This window comes from Hemitrygon akajei, chromosome 3 (assembly GCF_048418815.1).
Source record: "Hemitrygon akajei chromosome 3, sHemAka1.3, whole genome shotgun sequence".
NCBI classification, from domain to species: Eukaryota; Metazoa; Chordata; class Chondrichthyes; order Myliobatiformes; family Dasyatidae; genus Hemitrygon; species Hemitrygon akajei.
In genome coordinates this window covers 91,666,648-91,690,524 of record NC_133126.1, presented here as the reverse complement: position 1 = coordinate 91,690,524, position 23,877 = coordinate 91,666,648, and the positions used below count along the sequence as shown (strand labels likewise).

Genomic DNA, 23,877 nt, shown 5'->3' with positions numbered 1-23,877 from the left:
GGTGTGTGTGTGTGGTCAGTAGCGGGGTATGTGATGTATTCCTACAGAACTGAGGATTTCCGACAGTGATTGGTGGAAGGGGCCCATCATACTCCATTGTCACACTTTTCAGGTGGCTCTGGAAGTCGAGCCCCAATAGCAAGGGGCACACAGTTGAGGCATGACCAGTAATGTAAAGTCTCGATATTCTGTGCCCTGCACCACTAGCATCGCTACACAACTCCCCGGGTGTCTGTGGAATGAGATCCAGAAGCCATGATGACCTTCTGGCTTACCGGCTGTGTCACGAGTCCAGAAAGCTGCACCGTGGCCAGGTGGATAAAACTCTCCATGCTGCCCGTGTTAAACAGGAAGCTAGTCCTGCGCCCTTCCACCAGGATGTCCATCATTGACCTTGCGAACTGGTGGGGAGTGCTTTGGTCGAGGGTCACGGAGGCCAGAGTTGAATCGCTGTCTTGGTCCGGCGCGGTGGGGTGCCTGGTAAGCACCTGTGGGTCGTAGGCGGTGCGAGGTGGCGCCGACCAAGATGGCCACCCACATGTCTCGCACATGTTGGCAGCGTGCAGGCAAGATGGCGACCTCCATGCCTCGCTCGCAGCGCTGCTCGATCCCGCTCGCGGTCTGGACTTACAGGCCTTGGCAAGGTAGTCCTTCTTTCCACAGCTGGAGCAGGTAGCTTCTCGGGCCGGGCAGCGTTTCCAGGGGTGCTTCTCAAGTCCGCAGAAGTAACACTTCGCAGACTCGCGACTGGAAGCAGCCGCGGTCGATTCGCCGGCGGGTTGTCGGGACTGTGGCGTCCCCGTGGCCGTCGGGAGATCATGTGCCTGGAGAGCTTCAGAGTTGTGCAGAGTGGCCTTCAGCATGTTGGCCAGCTCAGTCGCTGAACGTAAGGTAAGATCGGCGTGTTCCAGCAGCACTGACCTGGTCCCTGTGGCAAAGGCGTCTCTTACTAGGAGCTCCACATGCTATTTGGCCGTCAGCCCCCAGCAATTGCAGGCCCGCACGAGTGTCTGTAGGGCCTGGACAAACTCAGCGCTCGACTCTTCGGGCCGCTGCCGCCGCATCGTTAAGTGATGTCTTGCATAGACAGTATTTACCAGCTGCAAGTATTGTCTTCTGAGGATGCTCATCGCACCGTCGTAACTCGGCTGGTCTCTAATTATCGAGTAGATCCGTGGACTGACCCTGGAGAGGAGAACTCTGCGCTTCGCGGCGGACTCAGTCACTTCAATCTCCTCCAGGTATGATTCGAAGCAGGCTAGCTAGAGTTCGAAAGCGTTTCCGGCCTCAGGTGTTTGTGGGTCGAGGTCTAACTTGTCGGGTCTCAGGACGTGTTCCATGCCGTAAAATTATTGTTAATAAAACTGATGCACTATCAATTACTCCAAAAGACTGGAAGTAGAGTAAATACTGAAAGGCTTTTATTAACAATAAAATGGATCCATGTCCATGCTGTATGTCTGCGCTGGACTGTGGGAAGAGCAGTGACACAATTGCCTTTATCCAGGGGTCTGTGAGAGGATCCACAGGAGCAGTCAGCAGAGGGGCGTGTCCAGGCATGTCCAGACAGATAACCCAGTTACAACCCATATACATGGTTTACCACAGGGCCAGAGGGGGCAATTTGTCAGTCATTTGGAATATAATGTAAAGAGATCAAACTGGAGTTTATAATTTCATAGCCTTCTGCAGTACATAGAACTTACTATCTATTTCATGTTCCAATTTGATGTACCGTGAGATGACATGGTAGCTTAGCAGTTAGCATAACACTTTACAGTTCTAGCGATTGGAAGATTGGAGTTCATTTCCCACTGATGTCTGTAAGAGTTTGTACATTCTCCTCATGACCGCGTGCATTTTCTCTTGGTGCTCTGGTTTCCTCCCACGTCCCAAATAGATGTATGAGTTAGGGTCAGTAAATTGTGGGCATTCTACATTGGTACTGGAAGCATGACGACACTTGAGGGCTGTTGCCCAGCACAATCCTGGACTGTGTTGGCTGTTGATGCAAGTAATGCATTTCACTGTATATTGCGATGAAGCTAAGCTTTAGATCTTTCCTTTAAGTAACAAAAGAATGTCCTGAATTAAAATAAATGTGAAATATTGTGGGCATTGGAAGTCTGAAATACAAACATAAAGTGAAGGAAATACATGGCATGCCAGACAACTTTTGAAGGAGGAGGAGTAGTTAACATATTAGGCAGCACAGTGGTATAGCCAGTATAGCCACTGCCTCAAAACTTCAGGGACATGGGTTTAGCCCTGATCTCAGATGCTCTCTGTGTAATGTTTATGTATTCTCCCTGTAAGTGTATAGTTTTCCTCCGGGTGCTCAAGTTTCCTTTCTTGTCCTCAAAGACATGCACCTTTGGGGATTAAATGCCCACTGCAAATTTTTTCTAGTGTGTAAGTAAGCAGTAGAAACTGGAGAGAATGGAAATCTGGGATTAATGTCGAATTAGTGTAATACCTGACTTGAAAAGGCACTTCCATAGCTTTGTTGTCACTGTGTCAAACACCTGGAACTCTCTACCTTCACCACCATCATCTATTCAAGGGCATTTAGTGATGGGTATTAAATGTTGGGCTTTGTGGATGCACAAAAAAAATTGCCCCTCTGCATCTAAACTGGCTGTCTAAGAGAGTTAATTGCCCAGTTCCTGATCTCTGGCTCTTTCACAATAACACTCCAAAACAGTTACTTACCCAGTTTGTGCTGCAGCCTCTGAGCTGTAGGAACCCGGTTTAGAATCCGGCCTCACATGTTGCCTGGACAGAGTTTCCCTGTTCTCTGTCTGACTGTGCCAGTTTCCTCACACATCTCAAACACATGCTGTAAATTGCCCCTCGGTGTAGGTGAATGACAAAAAAAAGCTTACAGGGAGAAGTGATGGGCATATGTAGAGATACTGAGGAGCAGATTGGGAGGCAGATTTTGGAAAGGTGCAAAAATAACAGGGTTGTTATCATGGGTGACTTTAACTTCCCTAATATTGATTGGCACTTGATTAGTTCCAAGGGTTTAGATGGGGCAGAGTTTGTTAAGTGTGTCCAGGATGGATTCCTGTCACAGTATGTTGACAGGCCGACTAGGGGGAATGCCATACTAGATCTAGTATTAGGTAATGAACCGGGTCAGGTCACAGATCTGTCAGTGGGTGAGCATCTGGGGGACAGTGATCATAGCTCCCTGACCTTTAGCATTATCATGGAAAAGGATAGAATCAGAGAGGACAGGAAAATTTTTAATTGGGGAAGGGCAAATTATGAGGCTATAAAGCTAGAACTTGCGGGTGTGAATTGGGATGATGTTTTTGCAGGGAAATGTACTATGGACATGTGGTCGATGTTTATGGATCTCTTGCAGGATGTTAGGGATAAATTTGTCCCGGTGAGGAAGATAAAGAATGGTAGGGTGAAGGAACCATGGGTGACCATTGAAGTGGAAAATCTAGTCAGGTGGAAGAAGGTAGCATACATGAGGTTTAGTAAGCAAGGATCAGATGGGTCTATTGAGGAATATAGGGTAGCAAGAAAGGAGCTTAAGAAAGGGCTGAGAAGAGCAAGAAAGGGGCATGAGAAGGCCTTGGCGAGTAGGGTAAAGGAAAACCCCAAGGCATTCTTCAATTATGTGAAGAACAAAAGGATGACAGGAGTGAAGGTAGGACCAATTAGAGATAAAAGTGGGAAGATGTTCCTGGAGGCTATAGAAGTGAGCGAGGTCCTCAATGAATACTTCTCTTCGGTATTCACCACTGAGAGGGAACTTGATGACGGTGAGGACAATATGAGTGAGGTTGATGTTCTGGAGCATGTTGATATTAAGGGAGAGGAGGTGTTGGAGTTGTTAAAATACATTAAGACGGATAAGTCCCCGGGGCCTGATGGAATATTCCCCAGACTGCTCCATGAGGCAAGGGAAGAGATTGCTGAACCTTTGGCTAGGATTTTTATGTCCTCGTTGTCCATGGGAATGGTACCGGTGGATTGGAGGGAGGCGAACATTGTCCCCTTGTTCAAAAAAGGTAGTAGGGATAGTCCAGGTAATTATAGACCAATGAGCCTTAATTCTGTGGTGGGAAAGCTGTTGGAAAAGATTCTTAGAGATAGGATCTATGGGCATTTAGAGAATCATGGTCTGATCAGGGACAGTCAGCCTTTGTGAAGGGCAGATCGTGCCTAACAAGCCTGATAGAGTTCTTTGAGGATGTGACCAGGCACATAGATGAGGATAGTGCAGTGGATGTGATCTACATGGATTTTAGTAAGGCATTTGACAAGGTTCCACATGGTAGGCTTATTCAGAAAGTCAGAAGGCATGGGATCCAGGGAAGTTTGGCCAGGTGGATTCAGAATTGGCTTGCCTGCAGAAGGCAGAGGGTCGTGGTGGAGGGAGTACATTCAGATTGAAGGGTTGTGACTAGTGGTGTCCCACAAGGATCTATTCTGGGACCTCTTTTTTTGTGATTTTTATTAACGACCTGGATGTGGAGGTAGAAGGGTGGGTTGGCAAGTTTGTAGACGACACAAAGGTTGGTGGTGGTGTAGATAGTGTAGAGGATTGTCAAAGATTCCAGAGAGACATTGATAGGATCCAGAAGTGGGCTGAGAAGTGACAGATGGAGCTCAACCCGGAGAAGTGTGAGGTGGTTCACTTTGGAAGAACAAACTCCAAGACAGAGAACAAAGTAAATGGCAGGATACTTGGCAGTGTGGAGGAGCAGAGGGATCTGGGGGTACATGTCCGCAGATCCCTGAAAGTTGCCTCACATGTAGATAGGGTAGTTAAGAAAGCTTATGGGGTGTTAGCTTTTATAAGTTGAGGGATAGAGTTTAAGAGTCGCGATCTAATGATGCAGCTCTATAAAACTCTAGTTAGGCCACACTTGGAGTACTGTGTCCAGTTCTGGTCGCCTCAGTATAGGAAGGATGTGGAAGCATTGGAAAGGGTATAGAGGAGATTTACCAGGATGCTGCCTGGTTTAGAGAATACGGATTATGATCAGCGATTAAGGGAGCTACTCTTTGGAGAGAAGGAGGATGAGAGGAGACATGATAGAGGTGTACAAGATATTAAAAGGAATAGACAGAGTGGACAGCCAGCGTCTCTTCCCCAGGGCACCACTGCTCAGTACAAGAAGAGATGGCTTTAAGGTAAGGGGAGGGAAGTTCAAGGGGGATATTAGAGGAAGGTTTTTCACTCAGAGAGTGGTTGGTGCATGGAATGCACTGCCTGAGTCAGTGGTGGAGGCAGATACACTAGTGAAGTTTAAGAGACTACTAGACAGGTATATGGAGGAATTTAAGGTGGGGGTTATATGGGAGGCAGAGTTTGAGGGTCGGCACAACATTGTGGGCTGAAGGGCCTGTAATGTGCTGTACTATTCTATATGTGCAAGCTAATAAGTTCCAGGAATACAGGGAAATAAGGGGAGATAAAATTGGATTGATGAGATTGCTCTTTGGGACACAGCATGAATTTAATGGGCCGAATAATGAGCTGTTTCATTTTGAATTGGCATCCTCCATCTCTTAGTGCCCTCCAAGTCTAATTTAAAACAAATCTCCTCCTCTCACTTCTCGTTTGTCAATCATGTTCTGTAAACTCTAGTTACTGATTCAAATAAAACTGATAAAAAAAAGTCTCTCCTCATTGCTCCTTTAAAACTCATTATCATTTTGAATGATATTACTAGGTCTCCGGTTGAACAACAGCACACTCAGTTTCTAGCTCCTTCCACATTACTGAAGGCTTCCATTCATAGTTTTATTCTCAGCAAGGCCTTCTTCGCATGTGATGTCCCAAGATGGCAGCAATAATTCAGCTGGGGCTTAACCAGTTATTTGTAAAAGGATTAATGTAACTTCCCTGCCTTAGGAATCATTGTCATTATTTAGAAAACCATAAGAGCTTGCATCCTTTTTTAAAAAAAAAACCAGACTGCTAAAGATCTGAAGTTGTGAATGCAATGTTCAGGCAGAGTGATTGTAGTAAGTTTAATCGAAAGTTATTTAAGTAGAATTTAGCACAGATTTTATTAAGTGACATTTGGTTGTGTTGTGAAGAAACAAGAACAACCCAACTGGACAGAGGTACTTTTCAGATATTTTCCCTTGACATAAAAAGCCAGAGACATATAGATTGTAAAATCCACCTTTTACTACAATAAAATTTATTTATCTATAGGTGGAATGTAGAATTCTTTAATTTTCTAGCAGCAGTAGTTGCCAGGAAAAGCATTATTTATTTTCTGGTGCAGGGAGCGATACCTGCTGAAAGCAGAAAGTGGGGTGGGAGGGTGGGGAGAGGGAAAGAAGTGTTTGGTGGTGGGATCCCATTGGAGATGGCAGAAGTTTCGGAGGATTATGTGCTGGACATGGAGACTGGTGGGGTGGTAGGTGTTGTAAAATGTATGGTCATGCACTTTGGTAGAAGAAATACATGTGCAGACTACTTTCTAAATGGGGAGAAAATCCAAAAATCTGAGAAGCAACAAGGGACTTGGAAGTCCTGTGTAGAACACCCTAAAGGTTAACTTGGAATTTTGAGGAAGTGAGGAAGGCAAGTGCATTGTTAGCATTCATTTCAAGAGGTCTAGAATATAAGAACAGGGATTGATATTGAGGCTTTATAAGGCACTGGTGAGGCCTCACCTTGAGTATTGTGAACAGTTTTGGGCTCTTTATCTGAGAAAAGATGTGCTGGCATTTGGAGAGGGTTCAGAGGAGAGTCACAAGGATGGTTCCGGGAATGAAAGGGTTATCATATGAGGAATGTTTGATGGTTCTGGGCCTGTACTGGCTGGAATTTAAAAGAATGAGGGGAGTATCTGATTGAAACCTTTCGACTATTGGAAAGCCTGGATGGAATAGATGTGGAAAAGATGTTTCCCATGCTGGCAGATTCTAGGACAAGCTGGCACAGCCTCAGGATAGAGGGCATCCATTTAAAATAGATGCAGAGAAATTTCTTTAGACAGAGGATGGTGAATTTGTGGAATTTGTTACCACAGGCAATTGTGGAGGCCAGTTTGTTGGGTGTATTTAAGGTGGTGATTGATAGGTTCTTGATTGTCTGTGACATCAAAGAAGGCCATCAAAGGAGAGAAGGCCGGGAAATGGGGCTGAGGAGAGGAGAAAAGGATCAGCCATGATTGCATGGTAGAGCAGATCCCGATGGGCCAAATGGCTTGATTCTTCTCCTTTGTCTTATGGTCTTATAAAATCCATGTGGACTACTTAAATACCCTGCCCTCATTGATTCTCCTTGTTCTGTCCTCAATAACTTTAATCAGGCAATTTATTGATGCTTGCCATTTTAAAAGAATATTTGTGCTTGTAGTGTTTGTAGGTTCCTTTATGTTGCCAGCTCGCATGAGAGATTGTGCTTTTATTGAAGGCAGTCACAGAACTAAACTGCTGCATCAGAGTGTCATAATGTACCTAAAGTTCCATATGACAGGAAGCTGGTTTTAAAGGTTCACTATACAGTACGTGTTCATATTCCCATGGTTTCCATGACCAGAGTTAATTGAAATGGCCTGTAATAGTCAATTTATCTCTTCTTTCCTTTATTAATACAAAAGTTTGTTAGAGCCTTTCAGTCCTCAGGTATCATTCTTATAGTCAAGATGCACTGAAGAATTATGGTCTATGTAATTGCTTCCTTGCATCTTTTAATAGCTTAGCATGTATTGTATCCAAGTCTCATAATTTATCCCATTTCAAAGCTGATTAATCTTTTAATGCTTTTAAAAGAATATATATACTTATCCAACTTAATATTATTACGTAACCGAGTGATGCCATCATTCTATTCTTCAGTGAAAATGATCAGAAAATATTAACTAAGAAACCTGCCCACAGGCTCTACCTCTACACCAGATACCCTTTTCCTGAATAAGTTCTTGTTTTTTTACTTAATCATGTTCTTGCTCTTTATGTACATACAAAGCATCTTTAGATTTTCCTTGCCTATAATTTTTAATATCATCTTCAGTTTCTTAATTTCCATTTTTATTTCTAACCTGCATTATTTTGTGTTTTTCTTGGCTTTCTGTACTATTAGCTTATTGGTGTTTCAGCAAAGCTTCTTTTGTTTTGTTTTCTCTGGGCATTTGGGGACTAAATTAAGATTGATCCACCCACTACCTTTGTTGAAGTATCTATGCCCTGAACCCCAAGATTGTCCACTTTTGCTCTCATTGCTCTCAGATCAATTTTAGCTTCAAGTAGTTGTTCCCAGTCCACTTTTTTTAAATTGTTGCTCAGTCTCATAGATTTGACCCCTTGCCCTGATTAAGATCCTTTTCTTCAATTTTCTTTGCTACCCACAAACATTCTCCTTTTGTCTTTGTTTGTGGGCTGATTAAAACAAATATTCTTCGATTAAATTGAGGCCTCTTAAGGTAAGAAATGTAAGCCTTTGTTCACAGTCCCTCCATTTTCTCACCTCACCCACTTTTTTTTCCTACCGACTCCATCTCCATCTTCCCCTCCCTCACCCAGATATTCCTCCCTCCAGTTCACCTTCTCACCTCCTTCCCTTTATTCCATGTTCAGGTTGCTGTTTATTGATTAACAGCTCAGTGTTAACACTACCAGCCCATCAGTCCTAATCAACAAGTTTCAAAACTTGGGCCTCTGTACTTCGCTCTGCCCCAGTTCCTTGAATTCCTTGTTCAAGGACCACAGTAATTGTGGATTGGAAATAACATCTGCTCCTTGCTGACAATCAACACCGACCCACCTCAAAGGTGCCGCTTAGCCTGCTGTTCTACTCTCTCCACACCCATGACTGTGTGGCTAAGCACAGCACAAAAGCCATCTATAAATTCGACTGTGATACAACTGTTGTCGGCAGAATCTCAGATGGTGATGAGAAGGCATACAGGAGTGAGATAGATCAGATGGTTAAATGATATCACAGCAACAACCTTGCACTCAACATCAGTAAGACCATGGAATTGATTATAGACTTCAGGAGGGGTAGGTTGAGGGGACATACCAGTCCTCAACGGGTCAGCAGTTGAAAGGGTAAGCAGTTTCAAGTTGTTGGTTATGAACATCCCTGGAGATCGATCTTGGGCCCAACGTATTGATGCAATTGCAAAGAAGGCATGCCAGCAGTTATATTTCATTCAGAGTTTTCGGAGATTTGTTATTTCTACAGATGTACTGTGTAGAGCATTTTGACTGATTGCATCGCCGTCCTCTGAGTTGATTACAATGCAGAGGATCGGAAAAAATTGCAGAAAGTTGTAAACTCTGCCAGTTCCATCATGGGCACTAGCTTCTGCATCATCAAGGACACCTTCAAAAGGTAATGCCTCAAAAATTAAGAACCCCCACCAGGACATGCCTTCTTTTCATTGCTACTTTCAGGGAGGAGGTCTAGGAGCCTAAAGGCACACAGTCAATGTTTTAGAAATTGCTTCTTCCCCCTCTACCCACATTTTTAAATGGGCTAAGAAACTATCAATGCTCTCTCAATATTTTACTCTCTTTGCAAAATATATCCTGATTCCGATTGCTGTCCTATCAGATCCCATCTACTTCAGCCCTTTTGTCACTTCCACCTATCCACCTCACAACCTCTTACATCATTCCCGCTCTACCCTCTCACCTGAATCTACTTATCACCCACCAGTCCATGCTCCACTCCTTTTCTTATTCTGTTGGCTAGCTCTCCTCTGTCCAGTCCTGATGAGGGATCTCAACCCTAAACATCAACTGTCCATCTCCCTCTCTGAATGCTTCCTGACTCACTGAGTTCCTCCAGCATTTTATGTGTTGCTGTTAAAGTACCTATTATCTTTTACGCTTACTGTTCAGTTCAGTTCAGGTGCCTTACCGTTCGGGGGTGGGCAGTCATGTCTCTCCATCCAACACGGTCCCTGACCCTCCGAATTGTAGTTGTTGCCTCCCCTGTTTCTAACCATGATGTTAATCCATCTATCAAGGACATTCTTGCTATTGAGGGAGTGCAGCGTAGGTTCACGAGGTTAATTCCTGGGATGGTGGGACTGTCATATGTTGAAAGATTGGAGTTACTGGGCTTGTAAATACTGGAATTTAGAAGGATGAGAGGGGATATGACTGAAACATATAAGATTACTAAGGGATTGGACACGCTAGAGGCAGGAAACATGTTCCCGATGTTGGGGGAGTCCAGAACCAGAGGCCACAGATTAAGAATAAGGGGTAGGCCATTTAGAACAGAGTTCAGGACAAACTTTTTCACCCAGAGAGTTGTGGATCTATGGAATGCTCTGCCTCAGAAGACAGTGGAGGCCAATTCTCTGGATGCTTTCAAGAAAGAGTTAGATAGAGCTCTTAAAGATAGCGGAGTCAAGGGATATGGGGAGAAGGCAGGAACGGGGTACTGATTGTGGATGATCAGCCATGATCACATTGAATGGTGGTGCTGGCTCAAAGGGCTGAATGGCCTGCTCTTGCACCTATTGTCTATTCTCTGTCTGCCTCTGCTTTTTCCTTCCAGCTTTCCAGTTGTAACTAAATGTTCTAATGCCTCTCTTCACATGATGTGTCCAAAGAATTTTGATTGCTGTTTTCTGATTTTTAAAAAATAATGTACATTTTGTTTTCATTCTCTGTAGAGCTTCTTCGTTGGTTATCCTGTCTGTATATGATATGCATAGCATTCTTCTGAGGAACCACATCTTTGCTGCATTGATTCTTTTTTCCATTGCATTTGTGATGGTCCATGACTCGTAGCCATACATCAATATAGGAAGAATGTGACAGCTGAGAGTTCTAAGGCGGATGTCAATTGCTATTTTCTTGTTCATTAGGATGTTTCTCATTTCTGTAAATACTGTTCTTGCCATTGCTATTCTTGCTTTTATGTCTGTTTTGCATTTGCCATCAGATGTTACCCATGATCCAAGGTACTTGAAGTTGTGAACTTGTTTTAGAATTTAATTTTCCAATATGATCCTACAGTTTGGGATATCAGGTTTCTGTACGCTTACTGTATCCCAGAATAATTGAAACCCCCTACTATTACTGCACAATGAGTTCCTAAGTTTCCATCAGACTATTTGAAGGTGTGTACTGTACTCCCAACATTTTGATTGCTCTTTTTTTTTGCATTTTTGTTCAAACAGTTTAGCTTTGCAGCTGGGAGCCCTGCAGTTGTTTTCTCTTAGGGAATCGATCCAATTACTTACTGAAAGTTGCTATTGAATCTGCACCCACCACCCGTTCAGTAAGCACATTCCAAATGAAAGCAGTTTACTATCTGCCAGAAGATTGATTGTAAACTGCCTTCCAAATTCCTTTGGTGGGGATTCATGTTAAATAGTTCAAAGCATTTGCTGGCACTTACTTTTTTTTAAGAGAAATGGGCAAAAGTTCAGTCAGAGAGCATGGTATTGGGATTAACAGAAAAATACGCGAGACAGGGAGGTACAGGGAGTGAATTCCATAGATTAGGGATTTGGGCAGCCCAAGGCACAGCCAACAATGAAAGAAAGGAATGTCAAAGTTGCTGGAATTGGCAGAGTGCTGAAATCCTGGCGGGTGGTTCTCACAGATTGGGAATGGTGAGGAAATTGGAAGCAGGCATTTAGAAATGAGGCTTGACAGACCAGGAGCCTGTGTACATCATGAAGCCAATTGCCAACAGGTAAATGGGACGGTGCTGGTTGCAGGCAGTAACAATTAAACTTTGTTTATTTTCCTGTGGTGACCAATCTTTGCTGGATTTTCACTACCTCATTTGCCAACTATACTTCAGCTGTCTCAACTCCAGGCTCATGTTCAGTCTCCAAGACGTCACACAAGTGGGTTATGGCTTGAAAGTATTCTAAATCACCACTGCCTCAGTCAGTTTCATGAATACAATCAGCTTTGGATCAAAAGCAGCAGGTGTAATGATACGAAGTTCCATGAATTGGAGCAGAATTGTTACAAGTAGTAATCACTGCCGCTAACCAGAGTAGGAGTTTTCAGCATTGCTCCAATCCTCCTCCATTTTTCTGTCTTCCTTCCCTTCCAGTATGGAACTGTAACATCATGTCAACATTTAAAACTGAGGGCCAGGCATTTTAAAATAAAATAATCTCTTCGTTCCCTGCTGACTCCAATCTCCTGTACTCTTCCTCACCCATTTGCCCACTTTTTGGCATGAATCAGAAGTGAAATTTTGGCTAAATTTAGCCCACTCTCTCAGCATTAAATGTCTTGCTATCATTGTTGCAACAGGGATTTGTATGGAATTCTTCAATGGCGTAATCGGATGCACAGTGTGATACCATGTTCTTCTTTACCTCAGATAGTCAGTTTGCACAACCATTCCTCCTTCCCCATTATCCTCAACATGACTGCCCCCCAGGGATGTGTGCTGAGCCCACTGCTATACTCTGTTCACACAGGACTGCATGACGAAACACCTGGGTAATCACATTATTAAGTTTACCAGTGACACGACAGTGGTGGGGCTCATCACCAACAAAGATGAACCGGCCTACAGAGAGGAGCTGGAAAAGCTCGAGGCCTGGAGCCAGACAAATAGCCACTTATTGGTAACAAGACAAAGGAGATGGTTATCGATGTCTGGAAAACCCACACCACTCACACCCCTCTTTACTTCACAGCACAACAGGGGAAATTTCAGACTCCTGGGTGTGCGCATCTCATACAACCTCTCATGGTCCCAGAATATTCTACACAATGAAGAAAGCTCGCCAGTGCCTCTGTTTTCTGAGGGGGTTGAAGGGAGCTGGACTGAGCTTATCTTTACTCATGACCTTCTACAGATGCACAGCAGCGAGTATCCTAACATTCTGCATCACTGCATGGCATGGAAACTGTACTGAAGCAGACAGGAGGGCTCTACAACAGGTAGTCAAAACTGCCCAAAGCAGTTTGCAGTGATACCAACCTACTTGCCATCAGGGATATATACAGGCAGTCCCCAGGTTACGTATGAGTTCCGTTCCTGAGTCCGTCTTTAAGTTGGATTTGTACGTAAGTCGGAACAAGTACATCCGGTATTATTTAGCGTCAGTTAGTCAAACATTTGTCTTAGTATATAGTATATATTTTACCTTTCTATGCATATAAAACACTTAAGAAACATATGTATTCCAATAATTAAACCACTGCGTTGCTTAGTAATAATTGTAGCTTTCATCGGGGCAGGGCCTTTTACATGCTCTATTATTCTCACTTTATCCTTTAAAATTGTTCTGATCGCTGACCGACTGTAGTCTAATGCTTTTCCAATGACTGATGGCATTTCGCCTCTTTCCAAATGCTTCATTATTTCCACTTTATTTTTAATCACAATTGCTTCCCATCAACGGAACAGAAACACTGTGGGCGGCAGGTCCCGACCTCTGCTGGCTCCTGAGGTCTGCTGGGCCCTAAGGACCACTGCACTGAATTCCCTGGGTTTGAAAGTCCACCGCACTGAGACAGGTTAAATGGGACAAGTGGGGGCTGTACTGGGTTTGGGTATTATATTACATCCTCCACAATATTCTGCGTGGGAACTTAAACAGGAGGTGGCAGTGTTTTTTTTTAACGAGGTCGAGTTGCAAGCTTGACATCAACCCAGCATGGATGGTACAAGAGTCACTGGATCGACATCAACCAGGCACGGGAGTGGTCTGTCACTGGATCGAACTCAGGAACATTCGTTCTCGAGCCCAGCGCTGATCTCACTGCACCACCAGCCAACTGGAAAAGGCGGGGGGGGGTGGGAGTGCGGGGTCAGGGTGAATCTTGCTAAGAAAAATTTAAGCCAAATACAAAGTTACACACTCAACACAGTGTCAATGGCAATGTCTTAAAATGGCGGACGGTGTCGCGATCCAACTTAAAATGGCAGACGGCGTTCTCCTTCCTCGGTTTGTAAGTACGAGTTGTCCGTAAGTCGGACGTTCGTAACTCAGGGACTACCTGTATACTGAAATATGCCAGAAAAGACCAGCAATATCACGAAGGATCTCACCCACTCTGTTCATGGATTGTTTCTGCACGCCCATCAGGAAGGAGGCTATATTGTATCCACGCCAGGACCATCAGACTCAAAAACAGTTACTTTCCCCAGCAGTAAGACTGATCAATACCTCCACCCACTAACCCACCCCGCCACATCTCTCATCATCACTACTTTATGATATCCTGACAGAGGTACCTGATGTACAGACACTCCTACACCTAGTGTCACTTTATGGACATACAATCAATCTATGTATATGCAGTACTGTGCAAAAGTCTAAGGCACATTTATACACCTAGGGTGCCTAAAACCTTTGCACAGTACTGTAATAATTTTATGTATTGCACTGTACTGCTGCCACAAAACAAAATACATATTTCATGGCATACATGAGTGACGACAAACCTGATTTTGATATGGGTCTCTGTCGTGGACTGAGAGTGGGAAGGGGGCAGGGAGAGGGGAATCATGGTTGGGAAAAAGGGAAGAGAGCGGGAAGCACCAGAGAGACAGTATATAATGATCAATAAACCAGTTGTTTGGAATCAAATGATCTTGCCTGGTGTCTCAGGGCTGGATGTGACTGCACACACACCACCCCTCCTCCCAGCACTCTTTCTCTGCCACCTGTCCCACACCCCTCCCACGGCGTTTCATCCTCACCAACCCCAATATGCTTTGCTTCCGCTAGAATTGCAACTCGCCTCCACTCCACATTGACAAATATAGTACTAGCAAAAGTCTTTGGCACCCTAGCTATATATAAGTACCTATAAGTTTTGCACAGTACTGTAAGTTCTCTTATGTACAGTGGATTCCTATTAATTGGGCCTTGGTTAATCAGAGTAACGACCTATTTGGGAGAAATTAAACTAATTGAGAAATTGCTGCAATTCCCTTCATTTATTTGGGGCACTCTGTCACTTAATTGTGCAGGAGACTGTTGCTAATCAGTTTCTAACTAGTGTCAATCTCGTGCACTTGTGTGTCTGTTAGGCACTACCCCGCACTTACAGCAAACAGTTTTTAAATAGTATCAGTTGCATGTGTTTGTATTGAAATGCGGTGATTTTTGATACTGATCGTTGGCGGGAAATAAGCAGTAAGGCAATTCAGAACTGTTTTGCTCACTGCAGTTTCAAGCGTTCAGGCTTGGAAATGCCAGAAATGGCTGGGAGAAGAAATGAAACGATTTCACTACTTCAATAAGTTAGAAACTATGAAGAAGGTGTCTGCACTGATTTTGTTCATTTACAGTCAATCTAAAGAACACGTCAGCGTATACTGGATGAATTCCTCCGTCAATAACTATTAGGAACTAATAGGCAATTTTATAGTACTGTAGTACTATTTGTAGTGTTCAGATTTGTTCTGTATTTCATTTAAAAACATTATTTATTACTGAGTCTGTCTCTTTTTATATCTTTCTAAATATTTCCATGAAACTATGGCTAACTGGGGCAGCTGCTTAAGTAGGCCCACATATACTGGTCCCGATGTGTCCCAGTTAACTGGAATCCACTGTATTTGTATTCATTGTGTTCTTTATTGTGTTTTCGTGCTGCATCCGATCCTTTACCCTTGTGTACTGGAAATGACATGAAGAATCTTCAATTTTCAGCCATTTAGGAGTAAGATGAGAAGAAATATCTAAACAGAAGGTAGTGAACTTGTGGATGCTTGGTCACAAGGCTCAGGTGGCTGTATTGTTGGACATGGTGTCAGGTGATGCAGGATAGGATAGGCAGGTGTCGACTCTGAGGCAGATGTGGGCTGTGTAGAACCAGATGAGGGTGTAATGTTCCCTTCTACCCTTTGTATGATACACGCATGACACTGGGGTCATTACCCGGTATGTGGTTATATAGTAGCCGGCTTCTGAGATGTGCGTGAATGTGACACAATACCACAGTGGGTGGAGCTGCTGACTAACTGCTCCAGTGACCAAGCTTCTACTCTGACCCCTGTTGTGACCTGTGTCACCAGGGAGCCCAGTTTAATCCTGGCTCGGGCGCTGTCTGTCTGCAGTTTTCTCTTCCTCCCTGTGGGTTTCCTTCAGCTGCTCCAGTTACTCCAGCTTCTTCCCATTTCGGAAGGACATGCAGGTTGATGGAATAATTGGCCACTCCACTATAAATTGTCCTTGGTGCGTAGGTGGGTGGTAGAATCTGTGGAGAGCTGATGGGAATGTGGAAATGAAGTAGAATCTGTGTAGAATTACTGCTCGATGGTCAGGAGGGATGTTGTGAGCTGAAGGACCAGCTCCCTTCTGTCTAGCTGTATGACTTGTACAGCATCAGACAGGAAAGGCTGTATTTTATTCTGTGTTCTGTAGGTATGTAGATGCTACTCTCTAAGTTACACGTGGCTGATACAGAATGGAGTTCTTTTTATACTCCTTGTGTACTGTAGAGACAGAGTGGCTGGCAATGAGGCATACACATGAACTGTAGAGTATCTGATAGGAGTAAATTGTCTGTTCTTACTCAGTGTTTACTGTAGATGCAGCAGAGATAGCATAGAGGCATGAACAGGTCAATGGTACCAGACAGGAAGAAGCCGAAATGTGTCATTTCTGAAGTGAACGGAGCAAGCAGGTGGCCCAGCAGAGCTGTTGCCCTGTAACCATGTGGGGTTGGACACCAGTAAATCTCTTACTGACAGTGGATTAAATAAATGGAAACAAGCAGTGCCTGAAACCCACCTTATCTGATGTAACCAGACCAAAGCCTGCATTTACTCACATACATTTCCAAACAAGCTTTGTCAGATAATTCATCAGCTTTTTAAAGTCATATGCACCAGCAAAAATAGACACAGGCTCCCCAAACCCTCACGAGTTGTTTGTGTCTTTTGATTAAAAATAAAGAAAGAAGGAACAGGCATTTTAATCACAGCTTTTGTGACTGTGGGATATGAAAAATGTTTTACACCCGATGTGCTACTTGTAGGCAAGTAATCTAAAGTGTGGCAGAGGTTTTTGTGCAAAGTTAGGCTATGCCTTCAGCAGACAAGGCCTCAAGCTATGTGGTGACTAGAACAGCTTCCAATAAACCCAGGCAATGGAAGCTGCAACTCTAATCCTAGCTCCAGCTCCTGTTACATGGAGCCATCTACTAAATCCTTTTACAGGACTTCCTCACTGCCCGTTTTCCCTAATCAACTCCCTCTTCACTTTTCTGCCTTTCCACTCCAGCCCCACCTGCCTGTCTCCCCCATTTACATCTCCCTCTCTGTCTTCCTGCCTGCCCCTCCCATGTCTGCCTACCCCCAGTCATACCTCACCAGCCCTACCTACCTGTCTCCCCCTTCCCTTCCTGCATCTCTTTCTGACCCCTGCTGCCCACCTCTCCTTCTGTCTCTCTCTCTCCCACTTTCCCAGCCTTTTTCACTTCCACCTCAACCTGTTTGCCTTTCCCCTCACGCCCACCTGTACATCTCTGTCCACAGTGGCAGAGAGATTGAGTGTGGACTTTGCTGAGTCTTCATTAGACAGAGGACAAGTAGCAATGCTTTTGAAAATTCTGCCATCCATATCTAATTTGAGCCAGTTTTACTCACCCTTGGCTGACCTAGTGAGAGTTAAAGTTAAGCAATGCTTCAATTACAAAACCTTGATCCTAATTTTCAAATCCTACTCACTTTATCCCTCCCACTTTGTAATCTGCACTGCTGTCTATCTAGTTCTGGCCACTTGGTGTTCCTTGAATACATTTGTCCTGCCTTTGCAGACCACCTTCTTTCTCAATGTCTCCTCTTTAATATTTCTCTTCCTTTTAAGATGCCCCTTAAAACCTCCTTTGTATAATGCTCATCTGTCATTTCATTTCCTGTGCTGTGGCATCAAGTTTTGTTTAGTAACTTTCTTGTTCAGTGCTGGGAACACCTTGCTATGTTAATGATGTTAAACACCTTTTGTTATTGCTGTATGGATTATATAATGTTTAAAGATTAGGAGTAAACCCCTCACCAGAAAGCAAACCCTGGGCAAAGACATCTTGTTTGCTATATTTTGAGAAGCATGTTAAGCCGTGATGTGGAAACAGCTGAGCACACTGGCTGGATTTCTTCTTGTTGGCTGCATGTGTTGTGGTCACACATGCGCCCCATTTTTAAACCCACATTGCTTCCACCCTTCCTCTTGTTTTGACACTGATAATTTCAGGCTTTGAGTGATCACTATTCAGCTGCGCGATGTGGTTCCAGTGAGCCTGTGCCTAACATATTTGTTTGATTGCATGCAAAGAGAGTTTTCATTTCTCTTAATTCCCTGCAATTAACTCTTAGCAGAAGTTCTGTAATGTGTGATAAAACCTCCAAGCAAGGTGCTTGCACTTCCTAATGTCTTCTCATTTTTGCTAATAATCTTGTAGAGTGCCTGAGCTATCCTATTACATTAAAGATGCCATATAAGTGCGAGTTGTTGGTGTACCACAAATTGGTACGAGATAAAATTGGATATTCTCAGATTGGTTCCTGGTGACTGAGGGTCTGCAAGGTCTATTGTCTAGGTTTGATATTTTAATCAAGGACCCTGGAGTGCTCATGGGGGAAATGGAACAGCCATTTAGCTTTGTTTTTCTAACTGTTAACAATTGAGGAACTGATGACAGAATATATAGATGTTCTATTTCATATTGAAAGTTTGTATCTGCCCTGACCGAATAGTGTAGAGGGAATATAAATTATTTTATTTTATTTAGAGATTCAGCAGCCCTTCAAGCCGTGCTGCCAAGCAACCCTTGATTTAAACCTAACCTAATCGTGGGACAATTAACCTGCTAACCTGCATGGAGGAAACCGGAGCATCCAGAGAAAGCCCATGCATTCCGTGGAAAGGACAGACAAGCTCCTTATGGAGGCCGCTGGGATTGAACTCCAAGCTGTGATAGCATCGTGCTAACCGCTACACTACCATGGCGACCAAATTTTAATCTCGAACTTGGCTTATTGCAATTGTCATGATGCAACAGAGGAGGGTTAATTTGCATTTGCCTGTTTTTTTTTCTCTCTGGCTTGGGAGTATTTAGAGAGCTTTCCACTCTGTCCACAGTGTGACTTTCCTGTGATCGTTGACGTGAAGACTGACAAATTACTCACCTGGTAGGGATTGATGCTGACATCTCATTTCTGAATTAGTGAAGTATTTTGTTCCCTGAAACCAACACCTTGACTATCATGAATTTCATGAGCTGAAAGAGGAGGTGCATGCAGTTATGTTGTGTGATTAAACCTCTATGTGATTAGTAGTCACAGTCAATAATATGCAGAAGTTTAAGAACTTTTGCAGCGAACTGCCATCCTTCTTGCAGTGAAGGCCCTGACTATCTTATATGCAACACACCATGTCCTGGTATAGAGTTGTTCAGCACATATCAAGCACATGGATATCCAGCTTAGTTTGACAATGCACATCTTCACAGGAACTCTTCCACCAAATGTCTCAGCTCCATTTCTGAGCAACATCATTCCTTTTTCCATTAAAGCTTCTTTAGGTATGTGAATAGCAAAAAAATAGTTAAGACCAAAATTGGGCCATTGAAGACAGAAACGGGTGAATTTATTATGGGGAACAAGGAAATGGCAGATGAGTTGAACAGGTACTTTGGATCTGTCTTCACTAGGGAAGACACAAACAATCTCCCAGATGTAATAGTGGCCAAAGGAACTAGGGTAAAGGATGAACTGAAGGAAATTTATATTAGGCAAGAAACGGTGTTGGATAGACTGTTGAGTCTGAAGGCTGATAAGTCCCCGGGACCTGATGGTCTGCATCTCAGGGTACTTAAAGAGGTGGCTCTAGGAATCGTGGATGCATTGGTAATCATTTTCCAATGTTCTATAGATTCAGGAACAGTTCTTGCTGATTGGAGGGTGGCTAATGTTGTCCCACTTTTCAAGAAAGGAAGGAGAGAGAAAACAGGGAATTATAGACCGGTTAGCCTGACGTCAGTGGTGGGAAAGATGCTGGAGTCAATTATAAAAGAGGAAATTACGACACATTTGGATAGCAGTAGAAGGATCAGTCCAAGTCAGCATGGATTTATGAAGGGAAAATCATGCTTGACTAATCTTCTGGAGTTTTTTGAGGATGTAACTATGAAAATTGACAAGGGAGAGCCAGTGAATGTAATACCTGGACTTCCAGAAAGCTTTTGATGAAGTTCCACATAGGAGATTAGTGGGCAAAATTAGGGCACATGGTATTGGGGGCAGAGTACTGACATGGATTGAAAATTAGCTGGCTGACAGGAAACAAAGAGTAGTGATTAACGGGTCCCTTTCGGAATGGCAGGCTGTGACCAGTGGGGTACTGCAAGGTTCAGTGCTGGGACCGCAGATGTTTACAATATACATTAATGATTTAGATGAAGGGATTAAAAGTAACATTAGCAAATTTGCCGATGACACAAAGCTGGGTGGCAGTGTGTAATGTCAGGAGAATGTTATAAGAATGCAGGGTGACTTGGACAGGTTGGGTGAGTGGGCAAATGTATGGCAGATGCAGTTTAATGTGGATAAATGTGTTATCCACTAGTGGCAAGAACAGGAAGGCAGATTACTATCTAAATGGAGTCAAGTTAGGAAAAAGGGAAGTACAACGAGATCTAGGTGTTCTTGTACATCAGTCAATGAAAGCAAGCATGCAGGTACAGCAGGCAGTGAAGAAAGCTAATGGCATGCTGGCTTTTATAACAAGAGGAATTAAGTATAGGAGTAAAGAGGTCCTTCTGCAGCTGTACAGGGCCCTGGTGAGACCCAACCTGGAGTATTGTGTGCAGTTACTCCACACAATACTCTCCAAATTTGAGGAAGGACATTCTTGCTATTGAGGGAGTGCAGCGTAGGTTCACAAGGTTAATTCACGGAATGGCAGGACTGTCATATGTTGAAAGATTGGAGCGACTGGGCTTGTATACACTGGAATTTAGAAGAATGAGAGGGGATCTGATTGAAACATATAAGATTATTAAGGGATTGGACACACTGGAGGCAGGGAACATGTTCCCGCTGATGGGTGAGTCCAGAACTAGAGGCCACAGTTTAAGAATAAGGGGTAGGCCATTTAGAACAGAGATGTGGAAGAACTTTTTCACCCAGAGAGTGGTGGATATGTGGAATGCTCTGCCCCAGAAGGCAGTGGAGGCCAAGTCTCTGGATGCATTCAAGAGAGAGTTAGATAGAGCTCTTATAGATAGCAGGGTCAAGGGATATGGGGAGAGGGCAGGAACGGGGTACTGATTGTGTATGATCAGCCATGATCACAGTGAATGGCGGTGCTGGCTAGAAGGGCTGAATGGCCTACTCCTGCACCTACTGTCTATTGCCTATTGTCAGGAGAGAGAGTGCTTGAAAAAAGCTACTTTCACTGATCAGCCTACCTGTTGTTTGCCTTGTATCGCAGTGCCCTTTGTGGGTGAGACCATCGTGCCAGACTGTAACATAGGAGGTCTTGTGGCAGGAAGAATGGCATCAGTCTTCTCATCTGTATTTACTTCCTGTTTAAAATGGCACTACTGAAGATGTGCGATGGCTTACTGGTGGTTTGAAAGCAAAGTAATTTGATTATAAATATTATTAATAACAATTTTTTAAAAAGTAAATTGTGATAAACTATCAACGCAAACAATGAAGAGGCGAGCAAAAGCAAAGCAAATTTACATATGCGCCCTGCTGGTGCGCTGCAAAATCAATGCACTTGAAGTTGGAGGCATGCTGGTTGGAGTGAACTGTTCGGTGGGGGGGGGGGGGGGGGAGAAGACGGTTCAGAGGAGCTCGGATGCCCACCCAGCTGGCCCGAGTGCAAGGGTGGCTTGTTCTAAGCGCCGAGCTGATTTGGAGAGGTCAAGTATGGCTTCTTCGGAAGTGAAATCCAGGTCTGAACCAAATTACTGGGCAGCGTGTACTGGGCCCAGAGTGATTTGCCGCAGCAAGGCCCGGGTCCTAATGTGAGGCACAGTCTGCTATATGGTCAATCTAAATGCTGGCCCAGATATACTGGAAGTCAGAGTGTTAGGTGAGGTTGGATTACTCTGGACATTGAGCCAATTTGGAGAGGTAAAGAATGACTTGTCCGGCAGCGAAATCCGGACCCAGAATGATTCACCATGGCAAGGCCAGGTCCTAGTGCAAGGTTGGGATAATTTAAATGCTGGCCCAGATGGTCTGGGGGCTCTTCTCTCCGCAACACTAAGGCTGTGAGAATGCCCCCAGCTGCTGTGCTTTCTGTCTGCAAACCTTGCGGCAATTTGCCCCACTAATATGATAACTGAATACCGAAGCTTTGGGCCTTCTCCAGGCTGCCTCAGGGATTTGGTTCTAAGGTCTCCATTTGGTTCAGAACGCTGCTGTTGTTACTCGCTTCTGTTGTTCGCGTGATTTATGTCTTTGCCGCCTTTGTTGGTACTGGGGGTTGGTCTTATCTTTTTATTTGGGTCCTTGCTTTGTGACTGCCTGTAAGCAAACAAATCTCAAGGTTGGATAATCTATACATACTTTGATAATAAATACACTTTGAATCTTGAATCTGTGCATCTTGAGAACATCCAAAGAAGCTAGGAAATTAAAGAAAGAGAATAGCAATATCCTGAAACATAATCAACATTAAAAAACGCGGAGGTATTAACAGTCTTAATGTACATAAAAGGTAGCTATATCTCTCTGGCAGAGATTTATGTCTTTATTTTACAAGGACTGCAAAGACAAGCCAGTGAACCTAACATCAGTGTGGAGGAATGTTATTGAGATGATACTGAGAGAAAGGACCCATCAACATTTGGAAACGCAAGCTCTGATTAGGGCTGTGATTAGTCAGCACGGCTTTGTGCCTGCAGAAATCTTATCTCATGAATTTGAGTTTTCTGAAGGGAGATAAAGCAGATTGAAAAGGATGAGGCTGTACACTGAAGCATCAACAAGCCGTTCGACAAGAACCCCTGTGATAGGCTGATCTGAAAGGTTTGATTGCATGAGTTTGGATGACTAATGATTTAGATGAGAATGTCAGTGGCACGCTTTGTACATTTGCAGACGACACCAAATTGGTTGTGTGACATGTCTAAGGTCACAACATATCTCAATCAATCAGAAAAGTGGCAAAGGAGTGACAGAGGTAGTTTAACTGAGACAAGTGTGAAGTGATGCATTTTGGGAAACTAAACCTAGGGCATATACAGTTAATGAGTGGATCCTGGAAAATACATTGAATACAGAAACTTGGGAATACAAGGTTTCTGGTTCACCATATTCCCTGAAAGTGATGATATAGATAGACAAAGTGGTGAAGAAGCTGTTATAACATATTTGCCTTTATTGGACTGCATAGAGTTTAAGAGTTGGAATATGTTACAGCTGTAGAAGAGATCGCATCTGGACTATTGTGTGTAGTTCTGGTTTACATACTGTAGGAAAGATGTGATGAAGTTAGAGAGGGTGCGGAAAAGATTCACAAGAATATTGCTGGGACTGGAGGGTTTTGGGTTGTACGGAGACCATCCTTGAATGATGACCTTATAGACATCTATAAAATGAACCAGGAGGGGCATAGATAAATGGATTGTCGCTGTCTTCTTTCCGAGATAGCAGGGTATAAAATTGGAAGCCACACAGTTTTGAGTGTAAGAAACAATCAACGTAATAGGGACGTAAGAGGTCTATTTTCTCACACAGAATGTGTTGAATGTGGAACAACATAACAGAGTAAGTGCATTTACAATGTTTAAAAGACATTTGGACAGGTACATGGCTAAGAAATGTTTAGAAAGACATTGGCCAAATATAGGTGTGGAAATGACTCAGGAACACATCTAGATCACCATCAATGAGTTGGGTTGAAGGGCCTATTTCCCTTTTGTATAGCTCTATAACTCTAAAGCTGTTGCTTGACTTGTTATGCATAC

General features: G+C 43.7%; 1 protein-coding gene across 3 annotated transcripts in view; it reads left to right on the top strand.

Annotated features, from left to right (window-relative positions):
- rad51b (RAD51 paralog B) overlaps window positions 1-23,877 on the top strand; it is a 547,632-nt gene that overhangs the window by 317,708 nt on the left and 206,047 nt on the right. The gene's annotated exons all lie outside the window — the stretch shown is intronic.